General features: G+C 50.9%; 1 protein-coding gene across 2 annotated transcripts in view; it reads left to right on the top strand.

Annotated features, from left to right (window-relative positions):
- Nt5b (5' nucleotidase B) overlaps positions 1 to 12806 on the top strand; it is a 217694-nt gene that overhangs the window by 159272 nt on the left and 45616 nt on the right. The gene's annotated exons all lie outside the window — the stretch shown is intronic.

Raw genomic sequence — 12806 nt, forward strand, 5'->3', positions numbered from 1 at the left:
GTGTTGAAAAGCGCGGTGAGGTGGGCGTAACCGGCGGCATATGACCGGCGCAGCACCAGCTTCCATATGAAAATGGAACGCTTGGATGTACGTGTGATAATCTGTCGACCTTTGAAGTAGAGTGGAAGCAAACATTTGCCGCCTGGCGGGTAATCAGACCATTTTTTGCTCGGCCGCGAAACGGCCCGAGTGTCAGCGCTCCTTACGAAGTATGTTTCTCTATGGCTTCCTTACGACCTTCAAGCTTCCGGGCATATCTTCGGAATACGCGGAATATCGTGAAAGAAAAACCCGCTTTCCTGCCCTTGTCTGACGGAGGAAAAAATGAGCCGCGAACTTTTAAATCCGTTGCTGTGGAATTTTTGTGAGTAGCGTCTCCAGTTTGCTGCAATAGCGGCCCCGTATTGTGGCGTCTGGGTCCAGTAAACGCAGGCAGCGCCACCGTGGTAAGAAACGCTGGAAAGATAGGAAGGTCGGCAGGGGACTGCGCCTAAAGGAACCATAGAATTTCTTAATATAAATGGTGGCGCTACGCTTAAGCCGCTACGGATCGAGAGTCGCACAGTGGCTATGGCGCTCGGCTGCTGACCCGAAATACGCGGGTCCGATCCCGGCCGCGGCGGTCTAGTTTCGCTGGAGTCGAAATTCTAGAGGCCCGTGTACTGTGCGATGTCAGTGCACGTTAAAGAACCCCAGGTGGTCGAAATTTCCGGAGCCCTTCACTACGGCGTCTCTCAGGGCCTGAGTCGCTTTGTGACGTTAACCCCCCCCCCCCCCCTAATGCCATAAAATAACAGAAGGGAACAAAGACCAATGACAGATTTATTATTTAAGGGAGAACGCGCGGTTCAAGAACTCGTGCTTTTGAAAGACTCGTTGCGCTGGTTGCTACATGCTCATGAGGAAAATGATTTTGGCATAAAGAGGGAAGACGCATTCAGGACGAGCGCCTCTTCCCGTGTTCTGCGTACTGAGTGTCTTTTTCTGACACTCGTACTTTTGCTCATGGGTGTGCGTGACAAACTTGGTCCGCTTAGGGGTTTCAGGGAAGACAGCATTTCTCAAAAATAGTTTTTTTTTTTTTTTGGGGGGGGGGGTAAAATATGGCTGGTTCAGCATAGTATTATCAGTGTTGGCGGACCCCAGAAAACCAGTTAATCGTCTTAAGTAGTAAGCTGGTTAACTAATTTTTAATAATTAACTTTTTAACTAATAGAAGTAGGCGCCTAGTTGCAATTATATTTGTAGCCGGTCGCTGGTAATAGCCATATCAGTTGTTTTAGAATTTAGAAAACGCGATTATCATTTGCGCTTTGGCTCGACAAAATGATTTTTTTTTTTTTACTGTTTACATGCACTGGAAAGGTTGCTTTGCCTGCATGCTGTTCGAAAGCGCATCTTTTTTTTGGCAGGATGTAGTCAGATTTTGTCGAGCCACAGTGCCGAGGATAATTGCGTTTTCGAAATTATAAAAACTGATATGGCTATTACTAACGACCGGTTACAAATCTCTAACTGCAAGCAGTTGCCTGTAGCTGGGATAGTTAAAAAGTTATCAGAAATTAGCTAGCCAGCTTACTGCTTAAGACAATTCACCGGCTTTCCGGTGTCCGCCAACGCTGGTAATACTATGTCGCGAAACCTTATTTTTACCCAAATAAACCTATTTTTGAAAATTACTTAGTCTTCCCTTTAACACCCTGTATTGCAAGTTTTGTGGAAGCGGCCTTTTCTCTTTTTGCGTGGTATCTAATTACGAGTTTCAACTTCTCAACGATGTGCTTTCGTGCACGCTACTCAAGAAGGCACCCCCCCCCCCCCCCCCACTCTTTTTTTCTCTCATTCAGTTTCTCCTTTGCGAGCTCGGTCGCCGTGAGTTTGGCGGTGAGGGTGGTTATCTTTTGCGCAATTCCCGATGGGCAGTGAGCCGTTATCTTCATCGTCGATAGCGGAGCGAGCCCCGGTGCTTCTCGCGGGTGCACGGCATGCTGATGCAAGTCAATGTCTATGCAAGGTTCTTGCTGGCTGAGCCCCTAGATAAGACGTCGCGCCATTTCGTCTCCGGGGAACGTCAGAGATAAGGCAGATTGTCTACTGGCTGCTTTGGGTATTTTGCCGCTGTCCCGTCTCTTTATGTCTGTCTTCTTTTTCTTTTCTTTTTTGCGGGCGTAGTGAATATTGCAGCTTGTGGCCTCAGCACTAAATAGGTTGTTGCTGCTTCGGGCCTTAGTTTGTTTTACTGCCTCAGGCTGGCTTTGTCGACTGGATACAAAATGGGTGTGTGTTCACGTATTGGGAGCCACGCTTTAGGCGTTTACGTGTGCTAAGATGGTTTGCCGTGTAAAGCATGGCAACTCTGAACCGAAATCCGAAAAATACATGCGTAGATCTTGGTATCTAGCCGTTGAATAACTTTTCGCGGTAAACTTTGTGGCTGGGTGGCAAGTCAACGACAACGTAAGCGATAAAAAGCGGCGAGTAAAGCAATTAAAAGGAAGCAAGCAAGCAACAAAATACACAACCATTGAAGAACTAACGGCTGGGGTATAAGGACACAACCGAATACAAAAGAATAAGAAACGGTAAACCAAAATAAAACAAACAAACAAGGAAGGAGCAGAATTTACGACCATTGATGGAACAAGGGCTGAATTACAATGCACATCCCGCAGAGAGCAAGCAAGCATATACATCAGTGGACGTAACAGTAGCAATATCATGTGGAAGTTTATACCATTCGCGAATTGCTTTGGGGCGAACAAAAACCTTGTTCGCTCTCACCCGCCGTGTCCGACTGGCATGGTCGTTCAATTGCTAAACGCGAGAGAGGGGTCAATTCTTTTGTGTGAACTTGGTGCCCTCGGCCCTGTCGTCTTCGAGGATATATGTTCTGCCCCGGAACGACACTTGCACTTCGATCACCCAGCCTTCAGGAGACGAAGGCCCCTCTCCTTCCTCAGAGGACAATTCCCAGAAAGCTTGCCCCTGTGGTAATATGCGACTTTCGGGGAGTATTGGGGTGGTGCAAGCCAGCCGTAGACTCGTAGGTAGGGCGGTAGATAAGGGGGTCGGGTGTGGGTTCTGCGTCCGTGCGCTACGCGTGCTACTGTGCGTCGCTCAACGTGGCAGGCGCAGCGAGGGAAGGAGTGTGGGTGAGGTGGTGCGGCGTTGACAGGGTTGGAGCAGCCGGATGCAGTAAGCAGCCGTGGGTTTCGGGTGTGGGGCGTGCGCGGATGACGATGACACGATTTCCCCGAACGTTGCCGCTGTAAAACAGCGCTTACACAGGCAAGGGACATGCGAAGAAGGAAGCTATTCTATCTCCGAGCGCCGTGTTGGGCCTCGAACATGTGCCATCTGGGCCAGAGACTCGCTTTTCTCTTGTAGATGTGCCTAGGGAAAGTCACGACGCAAGTAAAAAACAAATGCACAAAAGGTTCCATCGGCCGTGAGGTCGAGGACAAGCGACGGCGGCGGGGTGGGCTTGTTGTAGATGATCCCACTCGCACTGTCCGAACTAGCAAAACCCTGCGCTTGTTTCTAGCCACTCAAACGTGGACTTGTCACTCATTCAAATCAGTCGATCCATCAGTTGACGCAAAGCACTGCAGGAAGGAGGGGGATGGTAAGCGAAATAAGGAGAGCTAATGTTACACGAGTTGAGAATGTGTTCTTTGCCTGCCTTGATCTCTGTACAGTTTCTCGACAGTGAGCTGTGTCACGCCATCCGAAGTAGCATTAGTGGTGTGAGGAGAGTGTTAGTTTGAACTTTGCGAAGGACGTGCGCTTGTTCAGTGACGGGGGAGGTTGGGGTAAAATTGTGCGATTTTCCCTGGTGTCCTGGTAGTGTTCAGCTTATCAGCGGGAATTGGCAAACCAAGCGCTCTTCTTCACGGGGCCTTAGTGCTGTCTTAGTTTTTTTTCCTCCTCCTCCTTTCCTGGGTGATGGGACTGGACAAGAATGTGCAGAGGAGTGCAAACGGTATTGGAATGCGTCCATGCCGACTCCGGGAGAAGATCCGGCCTTTTGCGCGCATGCGAAAAAAACTAGCGCGTTGTGACGGAGTAGGCCTGAAGGCAGAAAGAAGGCAGGCAGGTCGCGATTGGCTCCGAGTGGACACCTCAACCGTATCGTGAGGGGAGAGGGGGGCAGTAGGGGGGGGGGGGGGGTGAGTACAGAACACGCACGGCGTGCGTGCATGTGCGTCCTGCGACTTTTTTTTTTTTGTGGCATAAAAGATATCTTGCGAGAACATCGGTTCTGCGCTCGAACACTCCACAATTTTGCCCAGATGTAGAACCCAACTTCGATGCGAAATAATTAAAGCTGTCTGTGGAGTTCGCTAACTTTTCCGCGAACTAGTCGGTCTCGTGTTCGCGAAGAAGGCCGCGCAAGCGGGGTCGGAAGTGGTTGTAATGTGATCAGCGCGTCGCCCACAAAGGGACCCGTCGCGTCCCTGCCTCCCCTGCTTGCGGCGGACGCCCTTATCTACTTCGCGCCGTCACGGGCATAACCCGCCGGGAAGAGCCCTAACCAGACACAGCTGTTGACATGTGTGCGTTGCCAAGGCGTTGCCGAGGCTTCGGGAATGAAAGAGATACGGCTGGGTAGGAGCTGAGTGACCATGAAACCCATTATTCCCGTAACGACTGTCTTCTTCTCTTTCGATGTTTTGTAAACAACTTGAGTGATCTTCTCGTCGGCATATGTTTGTCGCGTGTGCGAAAGAGAAAACAAGTAACAATGTTAGGAAAGCAGTAACGGCAGTGCCGTGGGTACCGTGGGGAAGGGTGGTCACGTTTGTGCTGTTTGTGTATTTGATTGCGACCTCTCCTTTCCCAAATGTTTAATCAGTTCTCTTTCCCCAATCTGTGATTAGTTGGAGGAAACCTTATTTTCCTTTCCCTAACCACTGATTGGTGAACTGAGTCTCTTGTAATCTTATTGGCTGCTGTCCCCGCTATGGGCGGAGACGGAGGGTTTAAACGTAAGCGCCCTGGGTTGAACAAGGGCTGAATTCGTCTGATTAACGGTTTAGTCGTGTTGTAAATAGTTTTCTCCTTGCTTTGTTTCTTCTTGTTTTATTTATGTTGTAAATAAATAGTTAACCTTTTCCTTTTCTCGAATAACGTGAATGTTTGCGAGATAGAACCACCGGGTCAACGAGAAACCCCGATTTCATCATCTACAAGGTGTTTCCTCTCATCGTCACCTGAAGGGGATTGCAACTGGCACACTCTGAAGAGGGGACACTCTACTCTGTCGAAATTTATAAATCCGGTATCACGTGGGTCAGCAAGCCCTTACTTAAATCCCTCTCTCTCTCTCTCTCTCTCATCACACACACACACACACACACACACACACACACAAATCAGATATCTTGCAACAAAGGCGTTTATTGCAGCGCTCGGTACGGGTCTGGAAAAACCAAGCAGTGGCTTTCCTACGTTTCTCGTCCCTTTTAGCGCTTTAGTGCCCGTCAGGAATCGATACCAACATGCTCAACTTTTCGCCCCGCTTCAATGATCTTCGACACCTCTATTACGTGCATCACGCAGCTTCGAGCCCATAGGCGGACGAGATAGCGTGGCCGATATGATATGCCTTCATGTTGGGTTTCATTTTGTTGCTAAAGAACCGCTGCTGTATTCCAGCGAGTGATCTGTCAATACAATCTGAGTTGTTAGTAGCGCTGTATGCCCTTCGTTTCCATTGTCCCTGTCATTCTGCGATAACAGCCCGGCATAAAATTAAGTTAACCAGGGATATTTAAGCGAATAGACAGAAAATAAAGAGGGGAGGAAGTTAAAACAAAATCAAGGGGGATTCTGCAATGTCACTGCGCACCAAACGACTGCAGATGCAGCAATGGCGTAAAGGTGGCATACATATCATCGCGCTAACGCTAATTAACTTGCTTCGGTACGCGGAGAATAGCTGCTACATGGTCGAGCGCGTGAGTATACAGCCGCCGAGGCAGCTGACTGGCCTAAACAGCACAATGCTGCGAAGGGCGCATTCAGCGGTTCGCACTTACATCGTGCGCGGGTTTGGTGCCTATTCGATCATTCTCAGCTTTTATTCGTTGCCTTCTAGTCTATCCAGTTGCTTTCTTGTAAACTTAGTACAAACGCATGATGTTGTTCGTGCAATATGACTGCAAGTCGGGCATAACTCGGTACTCGATTGGACGGCACTGTGCACAGTCTGTTAGGAAAGGATGGGTTGCTGCAATTTAGCTTTCGCGGTTCATTGCGGCAGCCGTGTGCAGTGTGGCGCATTGCAATAGGCGTGACGGCTCGCATTTGCAACTTGGTAATACTAATTCGTATGCGCAGCCAATGCGCCTCTTTCTTTTTCTAAGCAAGGCATCCGAGGTCAGCCTTCGTCTCGCTAGCAGAGAAAGTACGTTTGCGGGCGTGTACCTCTCGGCGGCCCGAGAGAACCTGGCTTTCTTCCCCACAGGGCAGTGTTGGTGGTGCGTTGCGATAGGATCAGCAGCTACAAAAGGTGACCCATCTAATCACGATGATCGGTCAGACTGATTACCTCGGCGTTGCATTTCAAAAAAAAAATCCAGCTTGAACGTGCTGGAAGGGGCAGAAGAAAACGCACCCGGAGCGCATCTTTCTTTTTTTTTTTTTGCGCCGGTCTTGTTTGCACCGTGTTGGACATTACCTTGGCACTGGTCCGTGAAAAGGTCGCCACGCGAGTTGTTTATTGCGAGGGGCTACCGTTATTCTCGGCACAGGTAACGACAGTGAAAACTGAGGCAATCAAGCGATCCCTGCCTTCCGGCCATTTAGCGCGCAGGCGAAAGAGAGGCGCGAGGGTTCTGAAGTGGACATCCTTAATCCAAACCGAATTACAGTTGTGCTCTGCGGATCGAGTGTCACGTGACTCAGCGGCGGGGATTGAAGAGGCACCGTGGGCGAGCCGTTCGCGGCGGATACCGTAGACTTATGGCGTATTCCAATCGGTGATCGACAGCAAGCTGTCTTCTTGCTCGGGGCCACAAAAGAGCGTGTTTCAGTGAACGATTTGGATTCAGAACCCGAGTTCTTATTGGACCGCGATGGTGTGGTCCGTAGGCTCCGTAGACACATTACTCCTTCGCGGATTGGGGTCCGCGAATCGCCAATTTGAATACGCCATTAATGAGCTATTCCGTACGCCGCGTGGATTCACTCTGAAGCGGTTCGAAAGGACAAGGGAGCAATGATTCGATACTTTACCGTGTGTGGCGTGTTTGCACTTTGTTTTATTTTAGTTCGCGGCAGTTATCTCAGCAGTGAACTGTTTCAGCATGCATGCTTTTGGGGGCTCGTTTTGTGCTATGCACGAGAACAGTGGAGCAGTGAACATTGGCGCGTGCTTCTCTTTGCGTTTTTGCGCTTACGGTGATCACTACAGTTACAGCCCTTCTCGCGTGGCCGCAGCGTCAAGGTAAAAGTGGATGCGAGCGCCGCGGGGGGGCGGTGAAGGCCGCCTTCTCCGCGGGCAGGGCGCGCTCATTGCGGCACAGAGCCCGGATGTGATGTCTGCGCGTCGTCCTTTTTTTTTCTTTCTCTTCTTGTTTTTGATGGCGGCTGGAGATAGCCGTGAATGCCGCTTACGCTGAGAGGGGCGTGATGACGAAAATTGCGCAGTGCTCTTATCTTATCGGCCCGGCTGAGGGCTGGGCGCAGGTGGTGATAAAAGCAGGGCCGCCGGTGGTTTCCTTGAGGAGCGGACTCCGAAGTATGGTGGCGTTGCAGCCTGGAAGAGCGCGGTTTTCCAGGGGTCAGGACCAGAGCCGCTTAGGGACTTCGCACACTTTCCGACCGGTCTCTCCGATAGCAAGGTTGCCAGTTCGCTTGGACTGTCACTGGGGTTTATGATGAGCAATTTCCGCGCGCTGTGTGAGAGACTTGTTCATTTAAGGGCATGGATAAGCGGTGGGAATAACTTCCACGAGTTATCGACCGTCTAGTGCGGCAACGTAGCGTAGTGGGCGAGTTGGCATTGCACCTTGAACGAAACAGCGCAACTAAAACGAGGGATCAGGGAAAGGAAAGACACGTACAAGCGCTAAACTAGGAACTGGCTGTTTAATCGAAGAAAAAAAAAACACGTATATCTAACTGCAGCGGGATAAACTCATGTCGTCTTCAAAAATAAGAACATTAAAATGATAACTCATATGCTGATTCGTAAACAGCTACAGGCGTCCGTCTCGTTCCAAAAGTCCTATCTCGCGCCTTGCCAAGGCCACGGAAGTGCTAGCCGCTCACGAAAGTGCCCATGCAGTGTTTTGAGGGGCGACTCCGTCGTGGGTCGTCGGCAATCGCCATCGACCTTGGCAGATACAAAGCGCGAGCAAACGCTGTCTGGTCTGGTCTTGATACTGCCTTTCTTCGCTGATCGAAGGGACCACGTCAGCTGTCGGACTCGGCAGGAGAATGCGGCTGATGGGCCGAGTCTTCCTGCTCGGGCGCTTTGTGGTGATGAGCGTTACCGTTAGCAGCTGACGTGTGGCCACTAATCTCCCCGACTTGGCCGTGACAGGGTTCTGCGCCTGGGCTGCTGCGCAGGAAAGCGAAACTCGCGCTCGGCCGAACGGACGACACCGGGGTGGCCGGCGCGCGGTGCCCTTTGGCGGGGATGCCTGCTGGTCCGAGCACTGCCGGCTGCGATAAAAGGCGGCCCTCTTTTGACGTCACGATACGATATAATACGGTGGCCGTACGCCTCGTGAATGTTTCATGCGATCGTATCGGTGCACGAGGGCTGCGGGCGGAGGTGTGATCGCCGCGGCGTGGCTTTCACTCACTCGCTTCGGTCGCATGTCGCGCGTCGGTGAATCGTGTTCGTGTGCTCAGACGCCAGGGTGCGTGCCGAGTGAAAACAAGCCGCAAGGGTCCCGTGGCGCGCTTGCTCTCGTTTATCGACGTGGCTCTTGGCGGAAATCCCTGGGCGCCATAATCGGCCAGAGATCTTCTTCGCCGGGGGTCTTTTTTTTTTTTTTCCTCCGCCGCCCGAGGCGAGGCAGGCCTTTTACGATGATGCCACCGCGACACACGCGAGGGGAGCGCATTCCGCGGCCGGCGTGCGTTGGACCCCGCCGCCGACTTGAAATGAAAATGCGCGGAGTGCTCTCTTTGGTTCGGGGAGCGTAGCCGATCGCAGAAGCAGGACTGTCGCAACGCGAGCATCCCTCTGCGAGTTCCTGTTCGAATGTTGTCGCCACTTTGCAAATGCAGCTGCGGCATGTCCTAGCGGGCGGATGGTGCGAATTCTCCGGGCCGTGAGGCTCCAGTTATTTCCCTTCTGGCGCGTCAACTGGCGGCCATCTTGCTCCCTCGCCTCTTTAGCTTTGCTGCATGCAGACTCGTGGCCGCTGATAAGGGTCGTCTTCTGACTGACGCGCCAGCGAACATCCGACGCCGCTCGGTCCCCGGCGAGTCGAGGGAAAGGAAAAAAGAAAGAAAATAAATGCGTGCACGGCCCGTGGTCCTCTCACCGCTCGTGTCCCGAGCCCCCTTTCCCGCTGTAGACGGAGCTCAGAAAAAAGGCGAAAAAAAACGACGTCGCATCTTGCTTTAACGGGGGGGGTCCATTTCGAAATAGGCCGCGCCGGACAAGCGCTATTTTGCGAGCTGGCATCGACGGTGATAATTCGTCTGCAGTGCTCAACGCGCGCGCCTGCGTTGTGTCGAGTTTGTGTGCCTTATTGGCGTAGCAGAGCGGGGCCTTCCTCACTATGTCCTGGTGGAAGGTACACGAACGCTCATCTCCACATCATTCATTCATTCATTCATTCTTCGTTTCTTGTTTTTTTTTTTCCTCGTTGCTCGCACTCAGCTGTGCAATATTCTAGAGAGTGGTCGGCGGCTGTTTGTCGTTATGTGGTGGAAGTTGCCGTGCAGCGAAAGTGTTTTCGACGCCCATACACTGTGCTTACTGCTGTAATGTTCGCATTATCTTTATTAAGTAAAAGGCTCTCTTCTGTGCGTTGAACCTCGACTGAGTTCGTACAGTTTAAACACCTGCAGCCGCAGGGCTTGTGTCATTCTTTCTTTTGACGTTCAGTGCAAAACCACAAGGGATGCATGTGTGTGACGCACGTACTAACCAGATGGACTCTGGTCGTGGTACAGCATGATTGGCATTGCATGCGCTCGACTATTTCGCGAGGTAGGCGATCTCGCAAGACAGTCGGGCACTAGTTGGTTTGTTTCGAGTATGCGCGTGCAAATATTCGAACTATGAGATCACATGGAAATGGAAGACTGCAATTGCTGTACAGAACTTGTTCGCCATTGGAGAACGGAAAACCAGAGGATAAAATCAGGTGCAGAAGAATTTAGACCCGAAGTGCATTGAAGTGTGCTTCTAGGTCATAATTGACGCCACTAAAAAGGATGGGACACGGAAGATATCCAAGCGCTTCGTCGTGTGTCTTTTTTTCAGTGCCCCGTCATTGGGCCCGTTTTAATCCTGATAATCAGATTACGTGGAGGTTTTGTTTGTACTACGTACGAGGGGGTGCCGAGAGGTTCCTGGCTTTGCACAGAAAGAAAAGAGCCAGAGTTTTGAAAGTGCACATTTGTCGAACACATTACCTCCTCAGACTCATGCACTTATTACATCGTTTTTTCAGCTTTTCTATTCCGTTAAAAAAAAATTACGTCATAGGTCGTAAAACCAGCTTTCAGCAGCATGTTTGACGCCAGCACTGTCATCGAAATGACGACCCTTGAGATGTTTCTTCAAGTTCGGAAATAGATGGTAGTGAGAAGGATCCAGGTCAGGTGAATAGGGGGGATGATGGTCCAATTGGAAACCCAGGGTCTTCAGTGTGACATCTACAACTCTGGGCGTGTGCGCAGGCGCGTTGTCCCGCAACAAAAGGATTCCTTTGTACAGCCTTCCCCGGCGTTTCTTCTTAATTTCCTCTTTCAGCTTGCGGAGGAGGCCGGCCTAATACTCTCCGCTTATGCTATAGCCCTAAGGTAGGTAGTCCGCCAACAGTACACCATCTTTGTCGTAGAAAATGAACGCCATGACTTTTTTCGCCGATTTCTGGGTGCGGAATTTTTCGGTCGCGGGGACCCACTGTGGCGCCATTCCTTCGACTTTTCCTCGGTTTCGGGATCATAAATGTGGAGCCATGTTTCATCCTCAGTCAATAATATATCCAAAAAGTCCTTTGTAGCATCAAAATGGGTCGAAAAAGCTCTGGATGCGTCAACTCGTGCCTCCTTCTGTTCACTGCTTCAACCATTTCGGCACCCACTTCCCTGAAAGCTTGCGCATGTATAGGACATTGGTAACAATAAAACCAACACGCTCCCGGGAGATGTTAGTATCTGTGTTTGACGGATATTCGCCGATCCTCAAGAAGCAGCTTTTGGACAGCATCGCTTGTTGCCGGGTCTGTTGAGGTTGTGGGGCGCCCGCTACAGCGCTCATCCTCAACAGTGAAGTGTCCCGTCATAAAACGAGCAACCCAGGTTTTCACAGTGCTTTCAGAAGGACACTTCTCCCCCTAGTGTTCGTGACATCTCACTGTGATAATACTTTGCAGACTTTCCCTGCAGGAACAAAAATTTCATGACGACCCGTAACTCCACAGGCGTAAAGCTTGCTTGTGCCTCTGCCATCTCAGGTTCCAGCTGAAATTAAAAATTGTTACAAAAACCGGAAACATCTGTTACTTGCACAGTTATATTAAGAGATACCATGCTTTTTTATGGTACCAAATTAATCTTTCGATTCGACATGAAAGGGGGCAAAGCCAGGAAATTCTCAGCACCCCCTCGTATTTGGGGCGCTAGTCTTAGAGCCCCCTCTCGCGCCGACATCACTGATGTTTCTCCGGTCCCTCTGCCACCTTGAAAAGCTGGATTGCGGGGGTGGGGGGGTGGGGACATCTAGGTCACGTGACCTTGTGGCGTCATCACAACCTGCCCACCGGATTGTGAGCAAACTTCCCACCGGGGCAGGTGGCAGTTAAATTAATTATTGCTCGCTCGGGAAGAGCAACCTGGGAAGCCCAAGCGGTGGGAGTACCTGCGATCGCAGGGCAGTGGCGCATCCATTAGCCGCGGCGCCACTGCGCCAGGAGCATTATGAGGACTCTCTGCGACCTATGAACGTAGAGAATGACCAATCCCAGATATATATGGGCATTAACTCATTAACGTTATCGCATCATACCCTTAAGGTGCCCCAAGCTAAACTAAGCAGTCAAGTTAAACCAAGCACAACTAGTTCTGGATCACGTATGTCGCATTTGGCCTAACCAAGCTAAATCGTGTGTTATTTTTTTTTATTTCTTGTGATGCGCAAAAAAAAATGGAGGGGACACTTAAGTTCCGCGTGAACGGTATACGATGCGATAGCGTAATTGGTTAATTGAATTGGACATTCTCGACTTTACATTCATGGATCTCTGGGAGTTGTCATACCACTCCCGGAGCTGTGGTGCAGTGGCTAAGCGATGCCCCCATGCCCTGCGGTGGCAGGTGCTTCCACATCGTGGGGCTTTTGCGACCCAGGTTGCTCTTTCAGTCATCAACTGCCACCGTCCACTCTGGTCAGCTTGCTCACAGTCTGGTGAGCAGGTTGTGATGACGCCACAAGGTCACGTGATGAAGGTGGCCCACCTGGCTGCTTCTGCGGCGATTTTGCGCTCACGACGCCACCGACGACGGCAGATTTTGTGCACAACGGGAACGTTAAGGCTGTCGCGTTAATATGGCTTTGTGACAGCTCAGCGTCGAAGAGACCGTGGCAGACGGTCTTTGTTCACGCTCCT

Source organism: Amblyomma americanum, chromosome 1 (assembly GCF_052857255.1).
Source record: "Amblyomma americanum isolate KBUSLIRL-KWMA chromosome 1, ASM5285725v1, whole genome shotgun sequence".
In the NCBI taxonomy this organism is placed as follows: domain Eukaryota; kingdom Metazoa; phylum Arthropoda; class Arachnida; order Ixodida; family Ixodidae; genus Amblyomma; species Amblyomma americanum.